The sequence below is a fragment of the Nuphar pumila genome, chromosome 4 (genome assembly GCF_984573655.1).
Source record: "Nuphar pumila chromosome 4, dmNupPumi1.hap1.1, whole genome shotgun sequence".
NCBI lineage: Eukaryota > Viridiplantae > Streptophyta > Magnoliopsida > Nymphaeales > Nymphaeaceae > Nuphar > Nuphar pumila.
The window spans coordinates 13,364,206-13,376,786 of record NC_143252.1 but is presented as its reverse complement, the minus strand read 5'-3'; positions in this window follow the sequence as shown (position 1 = coordinate 13,376,786).

Below are 12,581 nucleotides of genomic sequence, written 5' to 3'. Positions count from 1 at the left end.
ATGGGAAAGATACGGAGAGAGTTGATTCTGGATCCAAGAACAGCCAAGAGTGAATTATTTGGGATGCCTTTTGTCCAAATGTAAGGGATTCACTCTCTCATCCGACTTCTGGCATCCCCATTCCCACTCTCTCTAGAACCGGTTGGGGATTCTAGTTCCACACAAATTCTGGAATCTAGGGTTTGCAAAGGGGGTTGGTTGGATCTGATCTAGATCCATATGGATCTGGGTCTATATTCAAGATCTATCGGATCTTCCTTGGGTCCATGCATAATATTGTGATAACGAGTACCTATAAATATATGGTGATGGTATATATATATATATATATATATATATATATATATATATATATATTGTGATGATGAATTACTAATATGTTATACTACAAATAACAATGCTAAATGATGTATTACCCTTATAGGCATGCTTGGACGCAAGAATGAATTGCATAGGAAAAGAAAATTTTGGCTATGAGAAGTGTTCGTGTAAAACCTTTTCTCCATGAAGTTTTTTTCTTGTTAGTGTGATATGAGAAAATCTGGTTTGGAAAAATGTAAATTGTTTTGATTATTGAGAGGGCTGCCTCCAAAACTGATTTTTTTTTTTACCCCCCTCTTCCTCAATCAGCGACCACACATTGACGTTTGCTGGCCTCAGGTTGATAGAACCCTTGAGGTCCCCCTGCCCACTGGGGAGTTCCATCTTGTGGCAAAGGTGGGTTTCAAACTGATAATGTCCTGTCAATTTAGTGATGTTCACAAGTAGCCTCTATCATATGAACGGAGTCCTTGTAGGTTTTTACAATAATTTTTTTCCATATTTATGATAAAAAAAACTTTCCTATCAATATCATGGCAAATTAAAAACTTTTCCTTTAAAAAATTCGCTATCATTTGGAGCAAATGGGAAAGTCATCACTTTTTCTTTAGAAATTGCATTTTTCCGCTTTCAACAAATATGATTAAAAACTTAAGAAAGATGAATACTTAGTAAAAACGAGCCATTAACTTCAAAAGTATGAACACTTTTGCATGCTTTTTACCCGTAAAAACTTATATATGACACCTCTCTCATCGTATCATTTTTAATATGAAACTATAAACTATTTTTCATGTAACATTTGTCAAGGAATAAACTATTCTTTTGAGAGTTGAATAGTCGTAATAAATACAAAATAATTATTCTAAACTCCAATCAAATTTTCCGTGTGTCATAATAATGTTTTTTGAGAGAAAGTATGTCATAGTAATGTTATTGAAAACCTATAGCATCTTTTTTAGACCATACCATCACGCATTTCAAATAAAGTTGTACTCGAAACCTTTTAAGCCTTTTCATACTTGTACCTACACTTGGTACCCATCTCTAGCAACTATGGTTTCTTTGAGTAACAAGCATGTTTAAATGTAATTGTTTGTATTATAAAGTTTTCTTTTCATTATAATCTTTTTAGTGCATCATAGGCTGTTGAATTTTAAGTTCCTTTAAATATTTGTTTATCCATCAAAACCTAATTAAATCCAATTCATTTTTACTTAGAAAATTTTCAAATACCCCAAACCTTTGAGCTTAATTCATCCGCACACAAAACATTTCAAACCTTTGCAAATGCCCACCAAAGTTTTTACTTTGGCTAATCAAATGACCCTAATCATAAACAAACATTGAGTTGTTCTTGGGTTAACCTAACTCATGCTGTGAAGTTACATCAGAATGTATTTAGCAAAAAATTATGGCCAACAATGATATTTGAACCATTAACCTCTCTAATAAAAACCACAGCTCTAACCACTATATCATAAAGCTTATTATTGATTTTTTTTAGAAAATTTGATATATGTAGATTGTGATAAGCCAATCCACCCAACAATTTAATAATTTTATTTTTGTTAGTTAAAAAGTAAAATGATAACTTCACAGCATAAGTTAGGTTAACCCAAGAACAACTTTTATGATTTTGTTCATTTGATTAACCCAAATAAAAACTTTGGTAGGCATTTGCAAAGTTTGAAATATTGTGCGTGGATGAATTGGGCTGAAAGGTTTGAAGGGTGTTTGAAAATTTTTCTTTTTTCTTTAATAAAAAGACTACAGAATTAACGTTTGTACAGTTAAGAAAGTCCTTAATACAATCTTTAGAAAAATTGTTAAACTGCTGACATTTTTAAGGACTTGTTGGGATCTTGGGATCAAGAGATGGGTCATATTTAGCTCGGGTGATCTCCTTGCTAGGACCCAGCTGGATATTTGTGGCGTTTGATAGGACTAGGAGGTGATCAGATAAGATAAAAGTGGTCTGCCAAATCATTTTTAGAAAAGTGATTTGACATCCTCACTAGGGGTGGCAACCGTGTCGGGTTGGCGGGTAGACCCGATGGGTTGGCGGGTCAGCATACCTCAACCTGAACCCGACCCGTTTATTAAACGGGTCGGTTGTGGCAAACACGAACCCGGCCCGTTTAATAAACGGGTAACCCGACACGACCCGCCAACCCATTTAATAAATGGGTTGGGTCGGGTAAACGGGTTCTCAGGTTCGCGGGTTGGGTTGACGGGTTGGCAGGTTGACGGGTTGACCCGCCCGCCTAACCCGTTTATTAAACGGGTCAGCCAGGTTGGCGGGTTGGCATACCCCCAACCCGAACCCGACCCGTTTAATAAACGGGTTAGGCGGGTCGACCCGTTTATTAAACGGGTTGGCTTAAGCCCAACCCGAACCCGCCTAAGAGGCGGGTTGGCGGGTCGGGTCAGGTTTTGCCACCCCTAATCCTCACCATCTACAATGTATAAAAGGACCAGGAGGTCCTTGTGAGAAGAAGCAATAAAAAGTGAGATCTTGACAGATCTCCTGATCAGCTCTCAATTAGGAGGTGACCGGACTTGGTGGCCTCATGATTTTTCAACAGGGTGATGCTAATACGAAGAAAAAATCATCGGGCATTTCCAGATTTATTACTCAAAAGAATCGACATAATACACCTGATCAATTGGAGTTGAACGTACATGAATGCACACAAAAACACATCGAGAGACCCGCGAGGTCTGCTCATATGGTAGTGGGCGGGGGTGGAAGGTGGTGCTAACTCTGCGTTCCAAGTTCGAATCACAGCATGTGCTTGTCTGCAAGACAAAGCTAGGTGTACCTTGTGGGGCAAGAGAGGACCTCGAGGGTTCCATGAAAAAAAAGGACACATGATCATGAAGAACTATTATTACTAACTCAATTCATTTTCATATACTTATAATGAATATTTCAAGAATCTTATGAATGTTTTGAGAATCTGACCTTACAAACATGATAACGGTAGTCTTTCGTAATGAATATGTTAAGAAAATTTGATGTGTTTCAGATAGATTTTTAAAAGAATATAAAAATCAATAGCCAACGATACACCAAACTTTCATAATAAAAGTCAAAATTTACATTAAAAGAAGTTGGATTCACGTTTCTTAGAAAACAAAACATGGTAAACACATCAATAGGCTCAATTTTGACTAAATAATACCTACAAGCATGGCTTTCTACTAGGTATACATAGCTGTAGTTTTTGAAAACCTTCTATTTATTCATAATTTCTAGTGACAATTACAAGTCATCAATTCCTCTTGAAGAAGGGCAATGAAAAAAAATAAAAAAAAAGGGATAGACCAAACTAATTGACAAGCACACTTGCAATAGAGAAATAAAAACCATTTTTTTTTTCTTGATAGGAGATCTGAGGTTAGGTGGACCTCTACTTGTTTATTTTAATACATGAACAATATTTGCAATATTAATTGTACATAGGAAGTCAATTTAGGACTTGATTGATCTGGTTGCATTCAACATGTCTTTTTTCGATTTATTGCCTGGAGAAACCGCACCAACATCGGAAACCTAACCATACCGGTCTTAGTTTGTCATACTTATGGTCATTGTCCCAACAGCATAAAACTCAGTGGCCACCCCCTTTGATCTCCAACAACCTCCTGCTTCACCTTACAACAGAAGGGATTGCCCTCTCATGGACTCGAGTTTTTCGAACAAATTTCAACATCAATGTGTGCTTGAAAAATGGCTGTACATATGCTGATAAGAGATGTATGAATCGACTAACGGGGGGCTCTGCATGGTTGGTAGGAGCTGTTAGTGCACGTCTCCTTGTAGTGGGACGTTGCAGGTTCAAAACCCAGTGGTATGTGGGTCTGCCTAACCCCAGCTTGCCTTTCAAAGAGAGAGAGAGAGAGAGAGAGATGTATGAAAGAAGTCACAACACATAAAGGATGTAGTTCCCCATCTAAGAGCTACTCTCCCATAGTATGAGAAAAGCTAAGTTGCATTCAGTGCAGTTTTTTAGGATTGGATTGAATAAGAGTTTGTTTGGAAACTGGTTGCGAGGATGGGAGTTTATGCATTTGCTAAAAGCATTGTCAAACTACTTTAGTGGTGGATGGTTGGAAAGTTTTTTTTTTTTTTGAGAGAGAAAATTATATGTATTGATATGTCGATAAGGCACAATACACGATTATGAGTATGATTCGGTATCACACCCAAAAATCAAAGATAAACCAAAAGTATAAGATTCAGAAAATCAGATGCAATAAGGTTGCAGCTCTAGCAAAGAGATCTGTTATAGCCGATCCATTGAATGGACGCCATTTTCTGCGCGCCTCGCTCGAAAGCTCTCACTTCAATTGTGCAAGCAGATGATCTGGGATGAGACTCTATGCATTTGAGAGAGGAAGTGAAACCATCTCCTAGAGGTTGTATTTGCCTTAAATCATGGATTTGATAGCTACAACCATCTCCTAGAGGTTGTTCCAAATACATATAAACTCCCCCGACTGTCTGTTTTCAAACAGAGCCTAAATGTGGTCAAGCCTGTCTAGCCCAGAACCCAAGTGGGCCGGCCCCATTAGACCGGTGTGTCAAAATCATAAGAAAGATGATTCCCATTTGAAAAATGCATGTACTTCTTAATTGTCCAACAGGAAACAAAAAAAAAATTATATATGGCTCTTGGAGTATCCCAAAGGGACCCATTTCTTTTACGCTCCCATGACAAAAAAAGGTTGAGGGTGACTCTCATCCTTCTACATATCAACATTATTTTCTTAACTAAACTACAAAAAACTTGAAAAGGATAAATACTTATATCCAATAAAGTGGAATATGCCCTTCCTTGAATTATTTATACTTTGTCCTTTGTCTTATTAATTAATTATTTTTAACTAATTAATTTGGTCGAACAAGCTATCTGATGTATTTCATATGGTCGCTTTTAGGTGGCCGGCGATGGATCTACAGTAGATTTGCCCCCTTTTCACTTGCTGCCCTTCCTCATCATCCTGAACTTTCTCTTATTCTTAATTTCTGTCTTAATAAAATTTGAGTTTACTTTCCCCTTAAAATAAAAACTAATTAACTTGGTCATCGAGCCTTCTTGGAGGCTACGCATACTTTAGTCAAAGCGAGAATGCTTAACTTAGTGTCCTCGGATGAATGGTACCCACTAACGTACTAATGTTGGTTAAGATGGTTATTAGGAGAGATTTGTTTGACTTAAACTTAATTTTCATGCTTTAATTAATATGAACATGCTTAACTTTGGAGTCTTTATAGGGATTATGTGTCCCCCGATGCTTGATCAAGATTGGTGTTTACTAAATATTACTTTATTTTTTACTTGTTTTGTATCGTTAAGTCCGTGTCAACTTTGTGAGAAAGATTGACAATCAAACAAACAAACAATTATGTTGCTTACTTTTGGAAGTTTTGAAGAATTTTTATACCCTCAATCTTTTTTCTTTAATTTGAAAATGAAGGTTTGATCTTTTGCAGTATGCTAGAAAAAATGATTGACCCGTCTTATTGGTATGGCCGTACGGTTGAAGAGCTCCGACCAACTATTGACCTAATTGAAACCGAAAATCATTTGAAACAGAGAGCAGATTCAGTGATCGGCAGAGTACTGTGAGTACCTTGCAAAAGGTGCTCGATCCGATCATTGACAGATCAGGCGATTCATGATTTGACATCTTCACCGTCCATTGCATCATCCCACCAGGACCCCACGATCTTTATGCAATTTGTGAATGGTGAGGATGCCAAATCACTTTCCTTAAAAGTGATTTGGCAGATCACCTGCTCTGCTCTGGAATGGAGGGCATTCAGGTGCAGCAGCACACTCAAATGTGTACAATGTGGTTGCACCTGATCCGCCCTCATGGTGAGAAGGTTTTCCTTTGGCCTACCCCCCACCCCTAAACACCCCAAAGAGTGTGTTTCCAAGGTGAAAGGGGAATATTTGTTGCCTTTCAAGCCAAAGGTTCTATGGCATTATTGATTATTGTTTAAAATATTGGCGTAATCCTTGACTAAAATATTGGATTCAAATAAAAAATTTGGTCAACATTTTTTTTATTCATTCACTTTGGGAGTCTCAACTGGTTTTCATATATCCAATATAGTTTATTACATAATTTTCGTTAGATTTTGAACCCGAGACCTCCAAATTATGATAGTGGGATCCAACGATCCGATTATCTCATTGGACCTCTGATTTTTTGCATAACTGGCAGCATGACAATTAGGGGTGTCAACAGGTCGGATCTAGTTCAGACCCAAGTCGATTTGAATCTGGGTCTGACATTGTGGTCATTAAAAAATCACATATCTTAATCAGAACTTGGGTCAAACCCGGATCTGGTGCAAAATTTTACAAACTATACCCGGTTCCATATATTAATCGAACCCAGTCCAGATTATAATCGGATCTTCTTCTTCATCATCAACCCCCTGACCCCATAAGGTTTGGTACGGGTCCAGGTCAAATCCGACCAATTGACATCCCTAATATTAACAATATGGAATTTAACATTGGGGGTTATATATCAGGCCATGTATACCAAGTACGGAGAAAGAGCCAAATCCAAGTTGTTAAACAATTAATATGATGCACTTTTCTCTCCACTGGTGACATAGTTCATAGGGCAACTTAATGAGCTTGAAATGCTTGGGAGATTTTCAAAACTTATATTATTCTTTTTGGAAAAAAATGGCAAATAAAAAATGTCAAAAACAGAAAAATTAAAAATATGTCAAAATTAAAAGTTTTTTTTGAAGACTTCCGTGATAAAAACATACATATACATCATGATAAAATGATAGCATATTCATTTAGTTAATTTAGACAGTAAAAAAATGGCAATATTTCAAAATATTTTGATTTGATTGGCCTTTTTAATGTTTGTTGTGATATTATATTTTCTTCATGGTATTTTTGAAAATGTTAAGATACTTTGCTCTATGATCTCACCCAAGAACAACGGTTCATGTAATATATTACTCAAATCAAAGCCAAATAAAACTAATGTGTTCCCCAGCAAATCATGAGAGCAGTTAAGATTCATGAGCCACCTATGTCATATGGACAAAGCAAAAAGGACACGGAATTCTCTATTATTGTGTAATTTTTTATTAAGAATAATATATAAGGAGACACGACACGGGAGCAAGTTGAAGTATCCTTGTGACAGAGTGAGGCATGTTGTTGAGGCAGTAAACAACAAGGTTAATTTAGGCATGAGTAAACACTGACATTGCCATTAATATAGCCATAAACCCTGGTAATCCCCCAGACCTGTATATGTAGGGTTGTCAATGGGTCGGATTTGACTCAAACCCCACCTTAGCAAACTCTATAGGGTCAGGGTTTGGTGATAAACAAGGTCTGATTAGAACCCAGGTCGGACCTGAAGGGTCCAATTAACGTATGGAGGCGAGTATGGTTTGAGAAATTTCATACCTGAGTTCCAACTAAGATCCACAAATTTTCAATGTAAAAGAGATTATTTTACGGGGTAAGTATGGTACGGGTCTGGTTCATGTAATCCTTATAAGAACAGGGTATGGTTTTTCTTATGGTGGGTCTGATTGGACCTGAGTGTAGACCTAGTACCAGAATCTCAAATCAGGTCTGGGTAGGGCTGGAAAACAAGCTGAGCCACTCGTGATTCGGCTCGGTTTGGCTTGCCATAAAATCGTTCGTGTTTGGTTCATGTAGCTGGCGATCCGAGCCACGAGCAGCTTGTTAACCAAAAATGAGCCAAGCACGAACAAAGGGTGCATGCTCGACTCAGAGCTCATAAGATTATAATATATAAAATTTTAGTGGAAAATCTGAAAAAATAGGTAGCTTTGTACTGTTGGCAAGGACGTATGACATGTCAACAAGGGGTATCTCATTGTTGTCATTGTAAAATACATGTTTTTTTTAACAAGCCAGCTCATAGTTGGGCTCAGTTGACTCGAGCTAGTCACGTTATTGAGCTCGGTTGGTTTAGCTATGAACACGAGCCAAGCTCGAGCTGACTTAAATGGTAAAGGAGCCGAGCCTGAAGAGGCTAGGCTGGGTTAGTTCAGCTCGTTTACCAGCCCTAGGTCTGGGCATAGTTTCACCTAGGTCCGAACCAAACCCGACCCCGTTGACACCCTTGGGGCTTTTTGTTCATCGCATACCTCTTGGCTAATAACGACGAAACAAGTGGTGAAATTTCAGGATTATAATAATAACGAGCCAGCATAAACCAACCACAACCATATATTCAAGTAATGTCATGCCAACCCCGTGCAATTCCCAAAATGGAAAGCATTTTTTAATATTATTTGTCTGATTTCCTAAAAAATAAATTAATAATTAATAGATTGAGTCTCATATTGGTAGAGGGTGACGCCCTTGAAAATGTTCGCACGCAGCAGAGATAGAATATATATATATATATATATATATATATATATATATATATATATATATATATATATATATATATATATATATATATATATATATATATATATAATCGGTACTAAATAGATTTTTTAGATTTTTTGTTTTATTTTTAAATCTGACTGTACAGATCTGATCTATGTACTTGATTTTATAAGAATCTTGATTTTATAAGAATCAGATTCCCATGGGTGGATTTTTATAAGGTTCAAAAAATCAACGTTCCAAAATCTTTATAAATTTTTGAGGCTTCAAATATCACTTTTCATCAAAAACAGATGATCCAGGTGTGAATTCCTAATAAACCGTTCATGCCCAACACATTTATGGGGTTGAAACCACACAAAAAAAATACTGAAAAGGCCAAAAAACCCATTTAGCATGTTTCATCTAGCACAGATGTATTACCTATATATATATATATATATATATATATATATATATATATATATATATATATATATATATATATATATATATATATATATTCTTATTTATTTGTTTGTTTGTTTTAAACCCTTTATTTTGACATTAGCGATGTTCAGTTGATTAAAATAACTAAAACAACTTTAATAAAAAAAATCAAACACATATTTAAAAATATATTTGTGTATTTTTAATATAAAAAGTTATTGTGACTTTTTTAATCCTAAAAAATGCTTATATTTACAAAAAATGCAACATTTTGAAAGGTATTTTGATTATTTTAATCAGTTGAATACCGCTAATATTAATATAAACTGATTAAATTAAATTAACTATGTAATGTGTGCGTGTGTCCTAATCTTCTCATTGAATTTTTTTATTGTAGATTTGATTGTATAGATGAGATTTCTATAGTTATTCCAAGAGAATAGGACTGTCAATGAATTGGATAAGACCTAATAATGAACTGGCTTTGATCCAATAGGACCTAGCTTTGGGCTCAGCCCGATGGGTTTGATTAGCTAATTAGATACAAGATTTGAGGGTTCAACCCAAGTTAAAGATCCAAATCTTCTCATTGATTTTTTTTATTGTAGATTTGATTGTATAGATGAGATTTCTATAGTTATTCGAAGAGAATAGGACTGTCAATGAATTGGATAAGACTTAATAATGAACTGGCTTTGATCCAATAGGACCTAGCTTTGGGCTCAGCCCGATGGGTTTGATTAGCTAATTAGATACAAGATTTGAGGGTTCAACCCAAGTTAAAGATCCAAAACTTCTCAATATATATATAAAGGTAACTAAAATATGTAATTGGTATGAACTGAGATTTTCATAGTTTTTTTTTTATTTTTTTCTAAAATTTGATCATACTGTTGTGATCTAGATGCATGGTTTTATAGAAGCAAATTTTTGGATCATCTGATTATGATGTATAAGAATATTTTAAGGCTTGAAAAATCAACAGCTCAAAATTATCATAAATGTGCAAGCATAAAAAATCACATTTCTTGATTCGATTATGATGATCCAATAGTCGATTCCAAGCAAATGGACTTCATCTGCAAGGTTAGATTTGCAAAAAACTATGAAAATCTTGGTTCATACCAGTTTACATCTTTTGCTAGTTTTTATATTTGAGTTTCCCTATATATGGGTAACTAAAATATGTAAACTAGTATGAACCAAGATTTTTATGGTTTTTTTTTTGTTTTTTTCTAAAATTTGATCATAAGGTGCAATCTAGATGCATAGTTTTATAGAAACAAACTTTTTGGATAATCCGATTATGATGTATAAGAAGGAATTTTTAAGGCTTGAAAATCAATAGCTCAAATTTTTTGTAAATGTGCAAGCATATGATTCAATAATCAATTCCAAGCAAATGGACCACACCTAAGGTTAGATTTGCAAAAAAAACTATGAAAACATAGGTTCATACCAATTTACATGTTTTGCTAGTTTACATATTCCAGTTTCCTATACATATATATATATATATATATATATATATATAGAGAGAGAGAGAGAGACTAGAATATGTTTACGGGAGTGTGAACTTGGTATTTTTTATGATTTTTGTCGTGAATTTGACCCTGTAGATGTGTTTGGCACAGTCTCTTTGTTAAGAATCGACCGCCAGATCATGTATTTTCAATGAAAGTATGATTTTTGGATGCTCGAATATTTATTAGAATTCTGAGCTGTGAATTTTCAAGCCAGAAAGATCATGCTTATGCATCATGATCGGCTGATCCGAGAGCGAGCCGCCTTCATTAACTAGGTCTAGTTTTGTGCTATCCAAACTTAGACCTAGTCCCCTACATTAACTAGGTCCAATCAGGCCCGAACTTATCTTCACCCACCCTTCAAAGTTCGCCATGGACCCAACAAATCTGACTTTGGTCCAATCATTGACTGTCAACAAGAGAATAAGCATTAGATAAAATCGCTTAAGGAGGCCTAAGGGCTCCATAGGACAGCGGTGTCTGAAAGTTGTCATCTGTCATGGTATGGCAAAGGATCAAAACCCACTAGCAGCAGGGTATCCCTTTCCTTGCTTGAGCAAGCCGATGTACCCTAGGAGGATGGCAGATCAGGTGCAATCACATTGCAGACTTTCAGTGTGCCGTTGCAACTTACTGCCCTCCATCTGCTGTTGGGCCCATATATGACAGGCTATCAGCCAAAGATGGAGGGCCACCAGGTGTTGTGGCGTTAGGATGACCTCCCCTAGGCTAGGAGTGGGGAGCCGTACAAGGATTTTTTATTGGCCTAAACCGGTTTAGACTCGGGCTGAGTTTCCTCCTATCTAATAAAAAAAAAATGAGGGGACTTTGTCATCTGAAGGAAGAGGTTCAAATCATGGATAAGGTTCAACGTAGGGAAACTTTGTGTGACCTTGCTCCATTACCTTCAGATTTGGTCTTCAAGTCATTGATTAAGGGGACCTCCTGCACCCTTCTGCAAATGCTAGCATGAAGCCACTTACTCAAGGGAGTTCCTCTATCACTTCATCCATGCCCCCCCCCCTATCAAGTTAGTACTCCAGAGTACTAAAAAGGTGTGCAGGCCTAAAATGACTGAAATTGAAATACTAAATGTGAACTCCAAGTAATTTGCCTGAGGGCTCCAAAGGCCTTTCAAAACGTGCTTAGTGTAGAATTGTTATCTCCATCGTGTTGGCTTTCCCCAATGGGATGAGTGAGGATCATTAGACCATGTATTAACCTTGATGTTATTTTTTTTTAAATATAATTTTCCTTAAAAATAAGTAAAAAAAGATAGATCTCTCAAGGAATTTAAAAACAAGCAGCCCACAGTACATGAAAAGTCACTTTTTTTTATCAAAACAGTTCGAAGGTCTGATTGACTAATTAATACCTGATAATAAGTATCTGGTGACGACGTGCATACGGTATCAATGAGTTGAAATAAGTAATATCTTATTGCTTATGTTTTTTTAAGCAAATCTAACCTTGCAGTTATAACCTACATGGTCTGTTTGGTGGGGATCCACTTTTGAATTAACGGAATTTGGTGTATGTGCAGGTTTTTTTGGTGATTAAAAAATCAATGGCTGTAAATGTACCAAATCTTCATGACTTTTAAGGGTATTTCTTTGTCAGAAAAACATGATCATCCAAGGGTTGATCTTTAACAAATTGACTATCTTGAATACATCTACAAGGTCAGATTGAATCAAAACAACATGAACCTATGCATTGATACCGTATGCACATCTGCACCGAAGAATACCTGTAAGCATGAATATATTTAAACATATGTGGCGACCCATACATTTCTTCCTCTCAAAGCTTCCAAAACAAAAGAAAAACTTGGAATGCGAGGTGACATGGTATCCATAAATAGAATACA